Below are 20,690 nucleotides of genomic sequence, written 5' to 3' on the forward strand. Positions count from 1 at the left end.
TCTTGCTTTTATTTCTTGTGCTATGGGAGTCCTGTTAAGGAAGTCTGGTCCTAAGCCGACATGTTGAAGATCTGGACCTACTTTTTCTTCTATAACCTGCAGGGTCTCTGGTCTGATTCCGAGGTCCTTAATCCATTTTGAGTTTAGTTTCATGCATGGTGAGAGATATGGGTTTAGTTTCATTCTGTTGCATATGGATTTCCAATTCACCCAGCACCATTTGTTGAACAGGCTATCTTTTCTCCATTGCATATTTTTGGCCCCTTTGTCTAGTATGAGAAAATTGTACTTATTTGGGTTTGTGTCCGTGTCCTCTATTCTGTACCATTGATCTACCTTTCTATTTTGGTACCAATACGTTGCCATTTTTGTTACTATTGTTTGTAGTAGAGTTGAAGATCTGGTATTGCAATACCCCCTGTTTCACTCTTCCTGCTAAGGATTGCTTTAGCTATTCTGGGTTTCTTATTCTTCCAGATGAATTTCATAATTGCTTGCTCTATTTCTGTAAGGTACGTCATTGGGATTTTAATTGGAATTGCATTGAATTTGTATAGCACTTTAGGTAGTATGGCCATTTTGACAATATTAATTCTTCCTATCCAAGAACATGGAAGATCTTTCCATCTTCTAAGGTGTTCTTTAATTTCTTTCTTTAGTGTTCTGTAGTTCTCATTGTAGAGGTCTTTCACCTCTTTTGTGAGATTGATTCCCAAGTATTTTATTTTTTTCGAGGCTATTGTGAATGGGATAGTTTTCCTAATTTCTCTTTCTGAAGATTCATCACTTATGTATAAAAATGCGTTGGATTTATGAGCATTGATCTTGTAACCTGCTACTTTACTGAATTCACCGATGAGTTCTAAGAGTTTTCTGGTGGAATTTCCAGGTTCCTCTAAATATATAATCAAGTCATCAGCGAACAGGGATAGTTTGAGTTCTTCTTTTCCAATTCGTATCCATTTAATTTCTTTGGTTTGTCTATTTGCTCTGGCTAGAGTCTCAAGAACGATGTTGAATAGAAGTGGTGAAAGAGGGCATCCCTGCCTTGTTCCAGTTTTTAGGGAGAATGCTTTCAGTCTTTCACCATTTAGAATGATATTAGCCATGGGCTTAGCATAAATGGCCTTTACAATGTTAAGGAATGTTCCCACTATCCCTATTTTTTCTAGTGTTTTGAGCATGAAGGGATGCTGTATTTTATCAAATGCTTTTCCTGCATCTATTGAAATAATCATGTGATTCTTGACTTTAAGTCTATTGATATGGTGAATGACATTTATTGATTTCCTGATGTTGAACCAACCTTGCATCCCTGGGATGAAACCCACTTGATCATGGTGCACTATCTTTTTAATATGTTTTTGTATGCGATTTGCTAAAATTTTGTTGAGAATTTTTGCGTCGATGTTCATTAAGGATATTGGTCTGAAATTTTCTTTCCTTGATGAGTCTCTGTCTGGTTTAGGTATCAGTGTGATATTGGCTTCATAGAATGAGTTTGGGAGGGTTCCCTCCTCTTCTATTTTATGGAATACTTTGAGAAGTATTGGAATGAGCTCTTCTTTAAAGGTTCTGTAGAACTGGCTGAGAACCCATCTGGTCCTGGACTTTTCTTTGTTGGTAGGCTTTTGATGACTTCTTCTATTTCAGTACTTGAAATTGGTCTATTTAAATTGTGTATGTCCTCCTCATTCAGTTTAGGCAATTCGTATGTCTCTAGAAACCTGTTGATGACTTCGAAATTTTCTATTTTGTTGGAGTATAGATTTTCAAAATAGCTTCTAATTATGTTTTGTATTTCAATCCTGTCTGTTGTGATATTTCCTTGTTCATTCCGAATTTTAGTGATTTGGGTTTTCTCTCATCTTCTCTTTGTTAGTGTGGCTAAAGGTTTATCAATTTTGTTTATTTTTTCGAAGAACCAACTATTTATTTTGTCAATTTTTTGTATTGTTTCTTTTGTTTCAATTTCTTTGATTTCAGCTCTGAGTTTAACTATTTCCTGTCTTCTACTACTTTTGGTGCTGTTCTGTTCTTCTTTTTCTAGGGCTTTGAGCTGTAGTGTTAGGTCGTTTATTTGTTGAGTTTTACTTCTTTTATTAAATGCACTCCATAAAATAAATTTCCCTCTAAGTACTGCTTTCATAGTGTCCCAGAGATTTTGATATGATGTTTCTTTGTTCTCATTTACCTCTAAGAATTTTTTAATTTCCTTCCTAACATCTTCTGTTATCCATTCATCATATTATAGCATATTGTTTAATCTCCAGATGTTGGAATAGTTTCTGTGTTTTACTCTTTCATTTATTTCTAACTTCAATCCATTATGATCTGATAGAATACAAAGCAGTGTCTCTTCTTGTATTTGCTAACTTTAGCTTTGTGGCATAATGTATGGTCTATTTTAGAGAAGGATCCATGTGATGCTGAGAAGAAAGTGTATTCACTCTTGGTTGGATGGTATATTTATAAGTGTCCGTTAAGTCTGAATTATTGATTGTGTTATTGAGATCTATGGTTTCTTTGTTCAATTTTTGTCTGGAAGATCTGTCCAGTGGTGAGAGAGGCATGTTAAAATCACCTAGTATTATTGTGTTATGGTCTATTTGGTTTCTGAAATTGAGAAGAATTTGTTTGACATACATGGATGAGCCACTGTTTGGGGCATAGATGTTTATGATTGTTCTATCTTGCTGATTTATGCTTCCCTTAAGCAGTATGAAATGACCTTCTTTATCCCTTCTGACTAACTTTGGCTTGAAGTCCACATTATCTGAAATGAGGATGGATACTCCAGCTTTTTTGCTGAGTCCATGTGCATGGTATGTTTTTCCCCATCCTTTCACCTTTAGTCTATGGGTATCTTTTTCTATGAGGTGAGTCTCTTGTAGGCAGCATATTGTTGGATCCTTCTTTTTAATCCAATCTGCCAGTCTATGTCTTTTGATTGATGAATTCAGGCCATTAACATTCAGGGTTATTATTGAGATATGATTTGGTTTCCCGGTCATATGGTTCATTTTTAAATTTTATTTATTTATTTATTTATTTGACACAACTTGGTTCCTCCTTTATTTGACAATTCCTTTAGGATAATTCCTCCCTTCACTGATTTGCTTCTTTGTTTTTCATCTCTTCCTCATGGAATATTTTGCTGAGAATGTTCTGTAATGCTGGCTTTCTTTTTGTAAATTCTTTTAGCTTTTGTTTATCTTGGAAGGATTTTATTTCATCGTCAAATTTGAAGGTAAGTTTTGCTGGGTATAAGATTCTTGGTTGGCATCCATTTTCTTTCAGGGCTTGAAAAATGTTGTTCCATGCCCTTCTAGCTTTTAGGGTCTGGATTGAAAAATCTGCTGATATCCATATTGGTTTCCCCCTGAATGTAATTTGGTTCTTTTCTCTCACAGCCTTTAAAATTCTGTCTTTATTTTGTATGTTAGGTATTTTCATTATAATGTGCCTTGGTGTGGGTCTGTTGTAATTTTGTGTATTTGGAGTCCTATAAGCCTCTTGAACTTGATTTTCCATTTCATTCTTCAGATTTGGGAAATTTTCTGATATTATTTCATTGAATAGATTGTTCATTCCTTTGGTTTGTTTCTCTAGGCCTTCCTCAATCCCGATAATTCTTAAATTTGGCCTTTTCATGATATCCCATAGTTCTTGTAGATTCTGTTCATGATTTCTTACCATCTTCTCTGTTCAACTTTGTTTTCAAGGTTAAATATTTTGTCTTCAATGTCTGAGGTTCTGTCTTCCAGGTGTTCTATCCTACTGGATATGCTTTCTATGGAGTTCTTTATTTGGTTTATTGTTTCCTTCATGTCAAGGATTTCTGTTTGGTTTTTTTCCAATATCTCTAACTCTTTATTGAAATGATCTTTTGCTTCCTGTATTTGCTCTTTTAACTGTCGATTGGTGCGATCATTCAATGCCTGCATTTGCTCTTTCATCTCATCATTCAGTGCGTGCATTTGCTCTTTCATCTCATCGTTTGCTTCCCTGATCATTTTAATTATGTACATTCTGAACTCCTTTTCTGTCATTTCTTCTGCCATGCTGTCATTGGGTTTTATTGATGTAACATCTAGATTTGTTTGCAGCATTTTCTATCCTTGTTTTCTCATATTGTTCAGGTATCAGTGGACCACTGAGATATTGCAGATTTCCTCTATTGACTTACAATGTCCTTGAAGATTTCTATATATATCCCCTCTTAGCCTTCAGTAGGCTGAAGTCTTGGAGGAAGTTGATAATGTGGTGCTCCACAAAGAAGCTGCCTCTCTAGGAGTGGTGGCCTTCAGGTGGGGCATATTCCCTGCTAGTGGGCAGAGGTGCCTCCACTTGTTGACCAATGGTCGTCTAAAGGGGAACTAGGCTGCGGGCTGAGGCAAGGCCTGTTTGAGCCTGTGTCTCTGGTTTTACCATCCTTGTGGGGAAACCTCACCTGCCAGGGAAGACTCACCCGGTGGGGAGGTCTCGCTGGTCAGTTCCCCTCCTATAGGTTCCCCTCAATTTACAGCTACCGCCTGGGCTGGGCTGCCTTCCTCTGCAAGGTTCCCAGGGGCCCGGCCCAGCCTCCTGGGCGTGGAAGCCTCACCCTTCGCAGATGAATCTCGTTAGGCTGCCCCTCCTCAGAGAATCTGCCCGCAGGCCTGGAACCTTCGCTCCGCCCCTAAGTGTGTCTCTGTGCGGCTCTTCCACCAAGAAGCCTCCTAGATCCTGGGACCCTGTTCTGCACCTAATCGCCTGGCTATGCGGCCCCTCCTCTGAGCAGCCACCTGGGGGCCCGTACAATCGCTCTGCGTCCCAGAGACCCACTGCATGCCTCTTCCTCCAGACAGCCGCCCAGTATTCCCGTGCAGTCACTAGGAGTCCGAGCAACTCACTGTGTGCGTCCTCCTCCCACCAACTGCCCATCGCTCTGGGCAATCACTCCGAGTCGAAGTGACCCTCCCCATTCCTCCTCCTCCTCCAGGTAACCCCCCGGGTGTTCAGGAGCGGTCACTCTGAGTGGCTCTGAATCCACGCGACCCACTGCACTCCTCCTCTGGGCGGCCGCCCGGACCTCTGTTGTGGCCACTCAAGACCAAGCAACCCACCAAGCTCCTCCTCCAGGCAGCCCCCCTGTGTTCAGGAGCAGTTGCTTTAAGTCCAAACAACTCACCACTCGCCTCCTCCTCTGAGCAGCCGCCTGGAGCTCTAATGCAGTCACTGGGAGTCCAAACGACCCGCCACGCTCCTCCTCCTCCTCCTCCTACTCCTCTGGGCAGGCCCTGGTGTTCAGAAGTGGTCTGAGTCCAAACAGCTCGCTGCACAGCTCCTCCTCTGGCAACTGCCTGTAGCTCTGGTGTAGTCACTCCGAATCCAAGCGGCCACGCTCCTCCTCCTCCTCCTCAGGGCAGGAGTGCTCAGAAGTGGTCGCTCTGAGTCCACACAGCTCTCCTCGCCGCTCCTCCCCTGGGCAGCCCTATTTATTTATTTTTATGTGGTGCTAAGGATGAAACCCAGTGCCTCACATGCACTAGGCAAGCGCTCTACCACTGACCTACAACCCCAGCCCTAGAACACTGATTTTTTAAAATGCTCTCAAATGATGAAGTGCAAACAGCTCTATCAAATACTAGAGGTATTATTAAATGTGTTTTATTCCTTATAGTATTTGTACTTTCAAAATGTTCTATGCTGCTAAGATTTTTATATTTTTTAGATTTTTGTAATTTTCAAATTAAATATACCAAATGTGTGCTAAGATGAAATGGATGTACGTGAGGACAACCAGATGATATCCAGAGCAAAGTCATCAGACAACTGAGAGGCAACTCAATGGCACTACATTTGTGACCAAAGTCTTTTAACCAGTTTCCTATCTTGTGTTTGTCCTTTGTTACCCTGAGGTTGTAGTGGAGGAGGGAACAAACTCTGTTTTCACTACTAGAATATGAGAAAAAAGAAAAAATGTTCTTGGTAATTGCCATGTGCTATGCACTGACAGAGCATTCATATTTCTATCTGATATCTATAAACCTGTGCTGATTGCTCATTTACTTTGTAATGCAAGAACACTTCATTATTTATTTGAGAAGCTGTTTCTGTAGTTTTCTGTGTATTGCTTTTATTTTATATCAACTTCCCATCTTTGAATTGTTATATCCTTAAACATATGTGTATCAAAATGTTGCCTTAATGTGAAGTGCTGATTGTATTTTCTATTTCTAAATACTTGTAAAATATTTTGAGATAAATGTCATGAAAATTAAATCCTTACATTAGAAAAGAAAGGTATGTAGATGCGAAACAGATTGCTAATGGGCTGTGACTTGTCGCAAATGGGTTCTAAGTTTTATAACAAGAATCTATCAGCAGATAGAAAAATGTATCTGGACAAAGACCAATTGCCTAGAGTTAGTACACAATTTAATTTTAGACCATTTCACTCCCCTCACCCGCCCTGAATGACATGAACAATATGATTGAGTCACTTTGCTAAAAACAATTGAACAAGACTGACAAATGTATAATGCTTCAGACCATGAAATCCCAATTGGTCCAATCACAGATAAATTTATCATGTCTGTGGAGACGTTATTATAGCTACAAGTCCTGTTCTTTCCCACTGTGATAACTACTGAATGGAAGTGGGCCAAATTTGCAGTGTAAACTGCTGAAGCATGTGTCTTCAGATAATTTTTTTTTTAATCAGAGGGTTCTTCGTAATTTAATTTCTTTTCCTCTTAATACTCTTGACAAATGCCATTACAAGTCTCTTGACAAGAGATTTTATGCAGTAGTTGGAAGTGCTTCTGCTGTGATTATGAATAGTTGTATAGCAATAAAAACCACAAGTTGTCCATCCTGAAGGAACAGAATGGAACCTGCTATAATCCCAGCTAGTGACAATAGCAACACTGTGTATCAATTACAGTGTAAACCTTTGAAGAATGTGCTTTGAAAATGGCAAGTCAGACAGAAGATTTGCACAAAGGCTGAGAACAATTGCAGGGCACAATCAGAGGTCTGATGCCCAATCTGACGCTCAGACAAGGAAACAAGTGATAGTTGGAAATCATAGGTGTGGCCACAGAAATCTACAGAAAAGTGATTCCAAGTGAAAATCAGCAACTCTCCTTTCCTAGATACTACATAGTTGAATATGTAGGTCTTAGGACCTCCTCCTCCCCTAAGAAAAGCCACTTTTTACTGCAAATTGAAACTGACCTCAAAACTGGGTCCTTTCCTCAGTCCTTCATTTTTCTCAAACTAGTTTGTGTTTGAAGGATAGCAAATGAACTGGAGAACTTACTAGAATTTTGTCATTTACTTGTAGTACACTTTTATGAACAAGCTAGAAGAATGGGTCAGACATTTGCCAGGACAAGCACATATGTGTCAAGTCTTCTAAAATATGTACCTGCTAGATGTCCAGGAACTTCCAGATTTCAAGAGCACCAATAGGTGGGTGAGGAATGGGGGCAAGAAAGGATCAATGAGAGGTCTCCAGGTTCCACAAGCTGTTTTCCGGGAGGCCAGCTGAGGAGTATTTTGGAGAAAGTCACACTTGGAGATTTTTCTAGGTTTTGTATTTTACATTCTTCATTTTTTCTTTTACAATAGTAGGCTAACAGTTCAAAATGTGGGATAAATTTTAACAATATGAACTAGAGCATAGTGATCATACATAAATTTCAAATCTGAATGTAATTTTTTCACTGACAACATTGTTCCTGAGAGAAAACAGGCTTTGTGACCCTAGGCTCTCATACCAGCTTTGCAGGGGTCCACAGTCACCACTACACAAAGTACCCACACTTTAAGCCTCAGCATCCGGCTGAGGCACGATACCGGCTACAAGGCACGATCCGGCTACAAGGCACGATCCGGCTACAAGGCACGATACCGAGCTCTAATATGCCGGTTTTCAAAAGAACCAGGTAGAGATGTGACCCCCTATTAAGTAGCACTTACAAAAAAGATGCATTATGAGAGGAGTAATATTCGAAGGTGCAGTACCAGTGTGAGGCCCAGTGCTGAGGAACCAGGAATGTGTCCGTAACACTGTGACCATGACAGCTATTTTCCATCAATTCCTTTCTATCCCTTCCATCCGAATGACTGACATGGAGCTATTAAACTCCAATCAAAATGACTCAGGGGCAACTCTGAATTACAACCCTCTACTTTGATGAATACTGCACATTGGTCATATTTGTAATTGGACATGTTTCCTAATTATCAGAGTGATTAGGTGCTGGGTGTTTTTTTATGGATCAGGCACCATTGTAAACATATTCACTCTTATTTTCACAATTGTGCTATGAAATAAGAATTGTTATTATCTATGCATACAGATGGAGAAAGAGATGCAGACTAGTAAACTGCCCAAAGTCACACAAGTAGTATGTACTGAAGGTAAAACTTATTCCTGACTGTTTGCTCCTAGCAACAAACTATGGTACACACCTTCACTTTCAGATAAAATGTTCTGGGCATTCTTATACTTTGGAAATTTAAAGTTTTGTGCACATGTGTTGTTCTGTTCTTATGATTAACAATTAGATAACTCTCTTTCAACTCAAATTTTTGACTAAATTTCTAAATTATTAGGAAAAAATTTTATAATTGTATAGCAAAACAATACATCTCAGCTTTTACTGTGATTGACATTTTTTATCTTCCAAGGAAATGACATATTTTCAGTTTTATTGCCAATTTCTTTTCCATACTTGATACATAGTTCTTCATTCAATGAGTTCATTAGGATCTTACTGGTTTAGTTCTCTTTTTGCATGAACTCTTTATAAATTATTATGTTGCAATTAACTTCACAATATTTGAGACATATATTTTTCCAAATATTTGTGTACCTCCAATTGAATGATTTCATGTGTAATTTTATCTTATTAAGTTAAAAAAGTCTTTATTTTAACAAGTTTTTCTTTATTTTTTATAATTTTTTTTTAATGCAGTAGATAGTTCATTATCAATCCAATCCAGTCAAAATGTGACTGACCAACCAATATCAGGCTGAGAACTTGTGGCTGTTATTTGGCAATAAATATTGGGAAGAAATATTTAGAAATTTCTGTAGCAATATGACAACATAATATTGTATCTATTGAGACTGATAATTTAAGATAAGGCTTATATTTTATGTCTTTTATTATATTTTCTAATAATTCTTTTCATTCATTATCTTAAAGTTTTAAATGTGGCATCTCTGGGGGGAGACAGCACAAGGAAAAGGTTTGTGTTTTAAGTTTTGCCTGATTCATTTAGGTACATACCTAAAGTATATACAAGAAAAGTTAATCTTGATATGTTTATGCCATATGTTGAGCCATGATTTATTTCAAGAAAAAACTGTTTTGGAGCAGCAAAATGTCAGACTAGGAAATTTCAAGCTCTTACTCCCTCACAACATCAAAAACAGACAAACAACAATGGTGAAAATTAAAAACACAGAAATTGTCTGATCCAGCTCTTTAGGACCTCTAGAATCAAAGGTTTATAGCAAGCAAGAAAACTCAATCAGCCAGAGGCAATGGTGCAGGCTGGCAATCCCAGCAGCCCAAGAAGCTGAGGCAGGAAATCTAGCAAGTCAAAGCCAACCTCAGCAACTTAGCAAGGACCTAAGCAACTTAGTGAGACTTTGTCTCAAAATAGAATATAAAAAGACCTGGGTATTCAACTCAGTAGTTAAGCACACTGGGTTCAATTCCCAGTACCAAAATAAAGTAAAATAAAAAATAGGACTGGGGATATAGTTCAGTAGTAAAGTATCTCTGGGTTCAAACCTTAGTACAAAAGACAGAAAGAAAGAAAGAACTCCAATCAAGAAAAAGTCTCTTTAAAATAGTAGAAATGTTTTGTGGCATTGTTAGTCTCACATTCCTGCCCTTCACACTAGAGTAGGGATCTTGAGCTTCAGCAGGCCTATTCTGAAACATTCCCCACTTTCCTACTATCAGAAGGAACAGAACACACTGTATCTGAAAATTATTAGGTACATCTGTTGTAATTTATCTAGAGATAACCTGAAAAATAGACACAAGACACTCATCTCTGTTTTGCATAAATCTGAACAGGAGTAAGAAAAATGGTAAACACAGTTGATAAAAGATTGACTGAAAACACACAGATGTCTGGGGCAAGTGATAGCAAATAGAGATATACAGTAAGTCATCAAACGTCCAAAATTGAACCAATGTATGAATGGTAAGTTTCCAAGAAGAAGGAGAGAAAAAAGGGGAAGAAGAATAAATAATGATGAAAAACTTCCCAAATTTGATGAAAAACATGGTTCTACAAATTCACAAAGCCAACAGACTACACATAGATGAGCCAAAAGAGACTCACGGAGAAACACTAAAATCAAAACGTTAAAAGACAGAGAATTTAAAAAGCAGTAAGAGATTTATAACATACGAGGGATCATCATTAAAATTATTAGGTGGTTTCTCATCAGAAATCTTGAGACCCAAAGCCTCAAAGTATAAAGGAAACCATGTTCTTTAAGAATTCTGCATCTGGCAAAACAGTCCTTCAAATATTACAGTGAAGTTAAGTCATTCCAGATAAACAAAAGCTGAAAAGACTGATAAATCTGCCCTACATGAAATGCAAGTGAGAGAACTTCCAATTAAAATGAAAGAAGACTTCACAGTAATTTGAATGTATAGGAAGACATACATCTGGAAGAGGTAAATACATAAGCTGTACAAAGCGAAATGTTAATGTAATCTTAGTTTGTAACCACTTTTTGTTATGTATAAAACTTAAAAGACAGAAGCATAAAAGTATTATAAGTCTACAGTTTTGGACTCATGATATATAGAAACATAATTTGTGACATCAGTAACATGAAAGGAACAATTTGAAGCTATAAAGAAGTGGGGACTTTGTTTAAATTATGTTGGTACTAATTCTAATTATCTCAGTTGAATTTCAGGTTGTTATATGTAATCCCCACATTAGCCACAAGGAAAATCCCTATATATTGCACTTATGCACCATAATGACATTTTGGTCAACAATGGACTACAAAGATGACAATGTTCCCATAAAATTATAATGGAACTGAAAAAAAATTCTATTACTAGTGACCCTGTAGACATTGTAATGTCATAGTACAGTACATTACTCATGTGTCTGTAGTAATACTGGTGCAAACAAATCTAATGTACTGCCGGTTGTGTAAAAGTGTAGCATAATTATGTACAAAATGTAATACTTAATAATGATAATACATGTCTTTGCTACTTGTTTATCTATTCGTTAAAGTATAATTTTATTGTTTTAAAGTGTATACTCCTTAAACATTAAAAAAAAAAATGCTTTCTGTAAACCAGTATGCCATGTAACACAGGCAGCAACCTCAAAACTCTCAGGTTTACCATATATCTCAATTGCATCATGACTGTACATTTGAGTATACACATTATTTTAAAACTGTTATGTTTGTTGAAGCTCTAAGGCTGTGATGTCTCCATAATGGTGAAATTTCTAATAGCTCATTTCTCAAAATGCATCCTCATTCTTAAGCAAGGAAATGAAAAAGGAATCATATTTGCCATTATGTAGAAGATCAAATAAACACAAAAGAGTCCAGTAATAGAGAAAATAGGGACATAAAAAGCTACAAGACATGAAGAAAACATAAGAAAATGAAAGAAGTTCTCCCTTATCAATAATAAATGATAATTGAACCAAATGAAAAAAAAATGTTCTGTGCAAATAATAACCCAAAGAGTACTAGGGTGTCTAGTATCACAACAAAGGAATAGGTTTTAAATTAAAAAAAGAAATATAGGATCACTATACTTCAGTTTTTAAATTTTTTTAACTTTTAAAAGAGAAACACAAGCTCATTATATATTTATTAAAGAGGTCAACTCAACAAGAACATATAACAATTGTAAGCACAGCTGCACCAAATACCAGAGTCCCAAAATAAATGAATCTGATAGAATTAGAAGAAGAAATACACCATTTTGTAATATTAGTCAGAGTCTTTAGTTTCCCACTGTTAAAAATGAATACAATTACCGGATCAAAAAATCAATAGGAAAGTATAAGAGTTGAATTACACTATGAATCAATTTGGTCCAATAGAAATACACGATATACTCCACCCACAACAGCAGAATATACATTCTTCTCAATTGTACAAGAAACATTCCTCATGATAGATAATAAGGCAGGCCATAAAAATAAGACTTAATAAATATTTTAAAAATTAAAATCATGTGAAGTTTACTTTTTCAGAAAGAATGAAAATAGAAATCAATAAAGAGAAGGAAAACAGGAATATTAAAAAATGTGTAATTAGCATGCATTTAAACAACAGTACAGTTCGGATTAGGAGAGGCCCCCCCAATAGCTCCTCTGTTAAAATAATTAAATTACAAGAGCTGTAAACTAATCAGTTTATTAATCCATTTGCTGAGTTGATAATTTGAACAATCTAGGTAATAAAAATAGGCAGTTGGGGCATGACTGAAGGAAGTCAAGTCACTGAGGATGTGCCCTTGGTGATTACATCTTGTCCCCCTGGCTCCCCCCACCTCCCCCACAACCCCCCACCCCTCATCTCTAGCTACCAGAAGCTGAGCAACTTTCCTTCACCACACCTTTCCCTGTTGATGCTCCAAAGCTCTGCCTCACCTGGGGCCCAGAGCATTGGAGTCAACCATGGACTAAAGTTCAGAAACCATGAGCCCAAAATAAACTTGGCTTCTGCTAAATTGGTCTAATTGGGTATTTTGATCACAGCAACATAAAGCTGACTAACACAACAATCAATGGGTCAGAAGAGAAATCATAGGACAAATTAGAAAGTGGAAATGAAAACAAGCTACCAAAATTTATAGGACACAGTGAAACCAATGCTCAGAGGAAATATGGAGCTTAAATAGCTACATTATGCAAGAAAAAGATCTCACATCAAAAACATAACTTTACACCACAAGGAAATAGAAGGAGAAGAACAAACTACATCTAAAGCTAGCAGAAGGAAGAAAGTGATAAAGATATTTTCACATTTTTTTTACTAGACAAAGGTATTTTTTTAATTTGTTAACTGCCCGTGTATATTATCCTTTCTTCTATTAAAGAGTTGGCCTCTTTTAAAATCATTTCCAGAATTCTTTTAAAATATAGACTTTGTTGTGCAGAACATATCAGATTCAGGACTGTCAGAAACACCCATTTATAAGCAAACCCTTTGCTGGTGTTGGGGCACCTGTGTTTTGGGAGTGCTCCACCATGTCCCAGTTGATGTATGTGGCTCACTGCACTTGGACTGTACAATGTGGGTCCTCTGGACACTTGCATTCACTATGGGGGTCTATAATTTGATATAAACTAGGTAGAGATACTTTCATGACAAGCAATCTATGGAAACTGGGCACACGGAATCTCCAGAGAGCTTCTCAGGTAGACACCACGTCACACGGGTTGTCACAACTTGACACTGGTTGGAATTAAGCATTTCTGTGTGACTCCATTAGAATAACTCTCTGAAAAGTTCCCCCTAGCTTCCTCTGTTCTTCTATTCATGCACCTTTCCTCTTTGCTGTTTTTTAATCCTTCTTCAGTAATAAATCCCAGCCATAAGTAGAACTACATGCTGAGTCCTACAAGACCCAGTCATCAAATGCAGGAATGGATATGGGGAGCCTCAACAAATGTACTAATCTTTAATCTTAGAATTCATGTGTATATTTTTCAGGATGCCTTACTTCCTAGTTATATTCATTATTGTGTTTTTGATGTGATTATGTGTATACAACCCAAAATTTCAATCTCCAGACTCACACTTCCCAAAGTACTACATGTGAAGTGCCATCCTATTCATGGCCTCATTTGCATTATTACTTGCACTCTGTCCTCTTATGTGACAATCCAGGTACTACTCTAAAGATAGCCTGAAAAAAATTTAATACAGGTGGTTTCTTAGATAGTACCTGCTTTATTGCCTAAGTTTATAAACATTATATATTTATAGTCTCTGAATCAGCTAAGAAGACAAAATTTCTAAAAAACATTCAGGCAGGAAGCATTTGTTCAGATGAGCTGCTGTGTGCTCCAACTGGACTCCATGTGTCTTTTAAATGGTGTAAATTCCTCCTCGATTCTTGAAATATTTTGCTATTTTTACTTTTCAGTGTTGTAAATTTTCATCTTCTAGTTCTTACAGGTAGGTTTTTAAATGAGCAACAGTAGACTGGAAGTGTGGGCTGTGAGCCAGCCACATTTAAATGGGAATTTTTCATGTATTTCCTAGCACTTATTTTTACCATGCAAAATCTTTAATAAAAATCATAATGTAAGTTCTAGATTACAACACAGTCAAAAAGTGACTTGAGTAATTTAATATAAACTCTTAAAAGGCAGGAAAAATTATTCAAGTTAATTAGAAATAAAAATGTCTTTTATGTTGCTTTATGCAATGCTGCTTCGGCAGAGTAAAATTAAATATCTTTATAAAATTAAGTCCTTTCCGCAAGCTGCCAACTATGCAAATAATTTTGTCATTTTTAGAACATGCTGAAAAAGAACACCATGTGCTACATAAATGGACAAGAGATCACTTCAGAACTGACAAGTGATGGTTATGACAAGGAAAATGGAATCCACACTCTGGAAAATAAACACAGGAATAAAACTGTATATGGGAAGCACTACAGGCCAAGTTTGTACGTCAGCAAATGTAACAAAAAATTCCCAAGAAAAATAACCCTCAAGATGTTACATATTATAGTTAGATTCCTGAATCTGATTTTCAAAGACAGGAACAATCTGCAAGTCTGTTTATATCATGATTTTCTTTTCTTGAGTTATAAATTTTGGTGTCTCTATTTTGGCTGGACTATTTCCTTGAGTTGGATAGTAAATAAGGATACACAGGCAGCTTATTTTGTGACTCATCTTGTTATATCTTTCCGTCCATTTTTCACTTTTCGAAATGTGACTTATTATAAAATTTTTTGCTTTACATTTCCTATTTCCAGTATGATAGAATATAGAGTTCAACAAATCCTGTCTCCCAAAACAGTTCAAATAAAGTATAAAAAAAACTGTCAAAAGTTTTACTCTTAATACTGAAAATTGACCAAAGGCAAAACAACAGTCTGAGAAACATTAATTTATGAAAACTACTGACTATTAACTTCAGGTTAGGACAGTGTGAGTCTTGGTTGTGTTTGCCAAGTGTTGTCCCCATCATTCCCCAGAAGCTCAGGTGAGGATAGTTTGACCAGAGTAAGACAGGTTGTGAAAAACAGATTCTTTGGTGCCACCGTTGGTCTAGACTCACTTGCTTTGGGAACATTGTCAGTTGAAGTAGTAGACCCCAATATAATATTATTCAATCATTAAAAAAAGAATGAAATCCTGTCATGTCATACTCCAGCAACATGAATGAAACTGGGGTCAATATGTTAAATGAAATATACCAGGCATAGACAAATATCAAATGTTGGTACTAATCTATGGAAATCAAAAAATAGATCTCATAGAAGAATGGGATGGAATACTGTTCACTAGAGACCAGGAAAGACAGGTGGGTGGGAAAAGAGAAGTATTTTAGTCAGTTTTTTCATTACTGCAACCAAAAGACCTGACAAGAACAGTTTTAGAGGAGAAAAGGTTTAGTTTGGGGTCATGGTTTCAGAGGTCTTAGTCCATAGACGTCTGACTCCATTCTTTGGTGGGAGGCGGAGGCACTGAGGTGAGGCAGAACATCATGGCAGAAGAGTGCGACAAAGAGGCTCAGGACATCACATCAGAAAGCAGAGAGAGACTGTGTCTTCTCTCACCAAGAACAAACTATATAACCCAAAGGCACACCCCCAATGAACCACCTCCTCCAGCCACACCCTACCTGCCTTCTGTTACCACCCAGTTAATCCTATTTAGGGGATTAATGCACCAATTAGGTTAAGCCTTTTATAGGCCAATCATTTCATCTCTAACATTCCTGCATTGTCTCACACATGAGATTTTGGGGGACACCTCATATCTAAACCATTACATTAAGGACTGTAAATAAGGTGATCCAAGTAGTTCAGGATTTCTGTAGCACAGTAGGGTGATTATATGTTATAATAATCTATGGTATATTTCAAAATAACTAGAAGAAAGCTTGAAACTGTAGTATCACAAAGCTGAAATCAGGTTAACCATGCTGCCTACATATCTAATGCTTAGGGTCCTTTCCAAGCTTAATTTGTAGAAAGAATTCAATTCCTTGCAATTGTGGAACTGAGACTTTCAGTTCCTAGAGAAAGCACAGACCCAGACAACTCACAATATGACTGTTTTGCTACTTCAAGACCATCAGGAAAATGTCTCTGTGCTTTGAATCTTTCCCTGCTGGAAAAACTAGAACATTCTTTTAATGGTTCAGTACATGACACCTACGTGACTACTAGTTTGAATCTTCAATGTCCCCAATGGCCTTTGCATTAAAGGCTTATTCCACAGAGAGGTGCTACTAGGAGAAGTTAGAACCTGCCAGAGGTGGAGCCTATGGGGAGGTCTTCCAGTCATTCAGGGAGTGCCCAGGAAGGGGAACTATGGTACTTCAGCCCCTACCTCTTGCTCTTTCACTTCCCAGGCATGGAATAGTGATCACTGTGATGGGCTAACAGATCTGACTCCATGAGAATGTTATAGGCCAGACAATAAGGGAAATGACTAAACAGACTCCATTTTGCTCTGAGACTCCATGTTATGTAGGAAATAAGCTTCTCCCATGGGAACACCCCGCCTCTGTACCCATCATCAGTCACTTAGTGTGACATGTTTAACAATACAGAATGACAATTCCTATGTAAAGAAACATTGCTCTCTTTTGATTCCTATTGCTCCTAAACAATGTACCATGTGAACGGTGATTGTGCGGCTGTTAGTAACCATCCTTTAGTTTGTACCTAGGTAAGGGTCATTTTGACCCACTACCCCCTCTGTCGATGATCTCATAATGTTAATGTATAATTTTGAATCATAGCAACAGACACTTATGATTAATGTGATTTTTGGTTATAAGAACCCCTACAACACTGTGGTCAGGGCTGTTCCCCCAGTAGCCATTTTTTGGGGCATTGTGTGAGACAGTCAGCTGGCCAGCTTAATAAAGACTCTCAAATTTGGACTTCTCAGTGGTGATCAGCCTGTTCTTAAGTTGCGCCCCATAACAATCACTAGAGAGTGCTTTTGCTGGTCCTCACACTCCTGCTGTTATGCACCATCACAGACCTAGAGCAACAGGGCTAACAGATCATGAACTAAAAACACCAAAATTATGATTCTAAATAAAACTTCTCTCTTCCTGTGTTGACTATCTCAGGTATTTGCTATGATAAAATAAATCTCACAAACCCAATGTGATAATCTATTTTTGATTAATTCAAGCCAACTGATTAGGGAATTTAATTAAGCCTGCAAAAATTCCTTACCTTTGCCAAATAAGTAACTTAATCACAAAGACTAGAATCCATTGTAAATATAAATTCCCATTCATGCTCAAGGAGAGGGGAGTATGCATGCCAATGTAGAATTCTGCCCATCACATTTTCTGTATTTTCTTTTAGATTCCATACATCAGATTTTAATTGATTAGAAATGATATTTATATGTGACATAATTCAGGGTTCAAATTTTATTCTACTCAGTAGTATAACTAGTGCCAGCGGAAATAACTGAATAATTAATTGAATAATTCATTGCTTCTCAGTGACCTGAAGTGCCACATCTCAGATACATCAAGTGTAACCATACTGTGTGCCTGTTTCTGTGGTCTATTTATTTTATTGGTCAGTTCTTCTTTTTCTGGGCCAAGGATACAGTATTTAGTTTCTTTATTTTAATTCTGATAACATGAAAAAGCAAATTCACTGTGTTTTACTGACCTTAGACTCACTAATCTTACCAAACTTATTTAAGCTCAAAGTAACTTGAAAAACCATTTGAGGACTTTCTTTGAAGTTGCAGTTGAGTTGAGTTAAATTTTTATTTTAGTTTATCTTCCAATTTACAAATATAGTAAATATCTTCATTTATTTAAATCTTCTTTAATCTTCAATAAATTATTAACATATGCTTTCTAATGTGGAATGGGTTTTGTTAATTTTTGTCCTAAGTATCCTCTTTGTTGTTATTGTATAAGTGGCAGCTTTAAAAAAAAAAAAGACTTATCTGTTTATTGGTAGTATATATTAATACAACTAATCTTTTTTAATATTGATCTTATTTCAAATAGAAACATATAGTATAACTCTCTTATTGATGTTAGTAATTTCTTTGGAGACTCTTTAAAAAAAACATGGTATATAATAAAAATGGCAGTTTTATGTCTTCTTTTTTCAGACTCATACCATTTATTTATTTTTATCTTAGTGCACAACTAGGACTTAGAATGAAATTGGAATAGTGCAGTTGATAATGAACATTATTGTCTCATTAAGGGGAATGCATCTAAAATTTTACAGATTAATATTTCTGTGCGTTTTTAGATACTGGTTTTAAATTTAAGAAATTTAAATTTCTTTAAAAATTCCTTTATTTTCTAAATTCATATGAATATGGATTTCTTTCAGTGTTTCCTTTTAAAATCATATACACATTTTTAATTTTATCAAATACTTTGGTATATCTATTTGTAAAATCAGCTTTTCCTTTAATCTGTTTATATGACAAATTGCATAATTTATTTTCTTATGTTAAATCAATTTTGAATTCTTAGAATAAATACCACTAAGTCATGACATATTTTGTTTATTTTTAGATAGTTTTTTACCAATAATACTTTGTTGCACAGTTTTTCATTCATATGTAGTGAGAAATGGAGGCTCAAATAATTCTTGTTTATGCATTTCTGGTTTTGCTATAAAGGCCAACCTTGATCTTAAGAATGAATTTTGGTTTATTCTCTCTTTTTCCATTCTGTGGAAATTTGTAAAGTATCAAAGTTATAATTTCCTGGAGAGTTTGATAGAATCCTCTTATAAACTCTATTGCGTTTGAATTCTTTTTAGCAATAGAAAGATGTTTCCAAAGTGATCCAACACAGTATTTATAATGGCCATTAGCCATTTAGTTTTCAAATATTTTTAGTATTTTTTAAAATTATACTTCCAAGGGATTTTCAAAGTCATCTATTTTAACATTTTTAGTCAACTTTTTCAATAAGTAACATAATTCCAAAGAAGGTATACTTTATACAAACTCTTATACACTGAGAAACTTTAGTCTTGTCTCTCAGGCCTCATCCTTATCTCATATCTCCAAATAGTTACTTTTATCAGTTTTTAAAATTCTTTTCTGGTGCTTTTTTATACAAGCAAAACACACAAACGAATATTCTCATTTTATCTTCTAACAAAACCTGTTCACATTACATAGGGGAGGTGGCTATGATGTAAAAGGGGATAGAGGGAAGAAAGTTGAAATGGCAGGTCAGTGCAAAGTCCACCATCTCAGGAAATGCATCAAAGGTAGGGTAGATGTTGTCCAATAACCTGCCTCAGTGGCATGGTCAAGACCCTGTGGAATTTAAGTGGTGAATTGTGCAAAGGCACGTATCATCAAAAATGAAGTAGACCAGTTGAGTCTTTTGCTTTCTCTTCAGGAGGATTTTGCAGTCTCTGAATTTATGTGAAAAGAGATATAATTAAGGTGTTTTTGGAGGATGAAGAAGTCAGTGGGTAGAGATGGTATCCTCTGAAAGCAACTGTGGCACAGTTGAGGGAGATCTAACCAGCTTCCTAGTTGAGACTGACCTTATGTACATAATAGTACAGAGTAGAGAAGAGTAGACATCAGATATTATAAAAAGAGAACAAAAGTAACAGGTAACGATAGTAAATATGTCATCCTCCCTCTCCCCAAAAATATCCACGTCCTAATCTCTGAAACCTATAAATACGTTGGCTACGTGGCAAAGGGGAATTAAGGTTGTAGATGGAATTAAGTTTGCTAATCAGCTGACTTTAATATTGAGAGACTATCCTGGGTTGTCTTAGAAGTACGAATGCCATTACCAGGGTCCTTAAAAGTGGAAGAGGGAAGCAGAAGAGAGTCAGAGGGAGATGAGACTATGGGAAAAGATCAGAGTGACACCATGTGAGAAGGACTCAACAGACCATTGCTAGCTTTGAAGATGGAGGAAAGAGCCAGAAGCCAAGAAATATGAATGCCCTCTAGAAACCAGACACGGCACTGTACTTCAACCTCCAGAATGAGACATGGCCCTGCTTTAATCTTGATTTTTAACCCAGTGTGATCTGTGTTGGACTTCTAATCTACAGAACCTAACATAATAAATTTATATTGTCACTAAATTTATGGTACTTCGTTATAGCAGCATTGAGAAACTAATGAGTAGTCCATTTTATTTGTAAATACATTTTATAATTTTTAAAATATTGATACAGTATTTATTGGCCAAGCGTGATTAGTAATGATTTTCTGAGTCCAAACACATTTCCACACTCTTGTGTTCCCTCACATTGTTCAGATGCTTCTCTTGCATTCTTTCCTTGTACAGCTCAAGTATACAGCAAACTACTGTTTTAGTCAGTTTTTTCACTGCTGAGACCAAAAGACCTGACAAGAACAATTTTAGAGAAGGAAATGTTCATTTGGGAGCTCACCATTTCAGAGGTCCATCCATAGATGGCTGA

This window comes from Sciurus vulgaris (genome assembly GCF_902686455.1).
Source record: "Sciurus vulgaris genome assembly, chromosome: 8".
Lineage (NCBI taxonomy): Eukaryota > Metazoa > Chordata > Mammalia > Rodentia > Sciuridae > Sciurus > Sciurus vulgaris.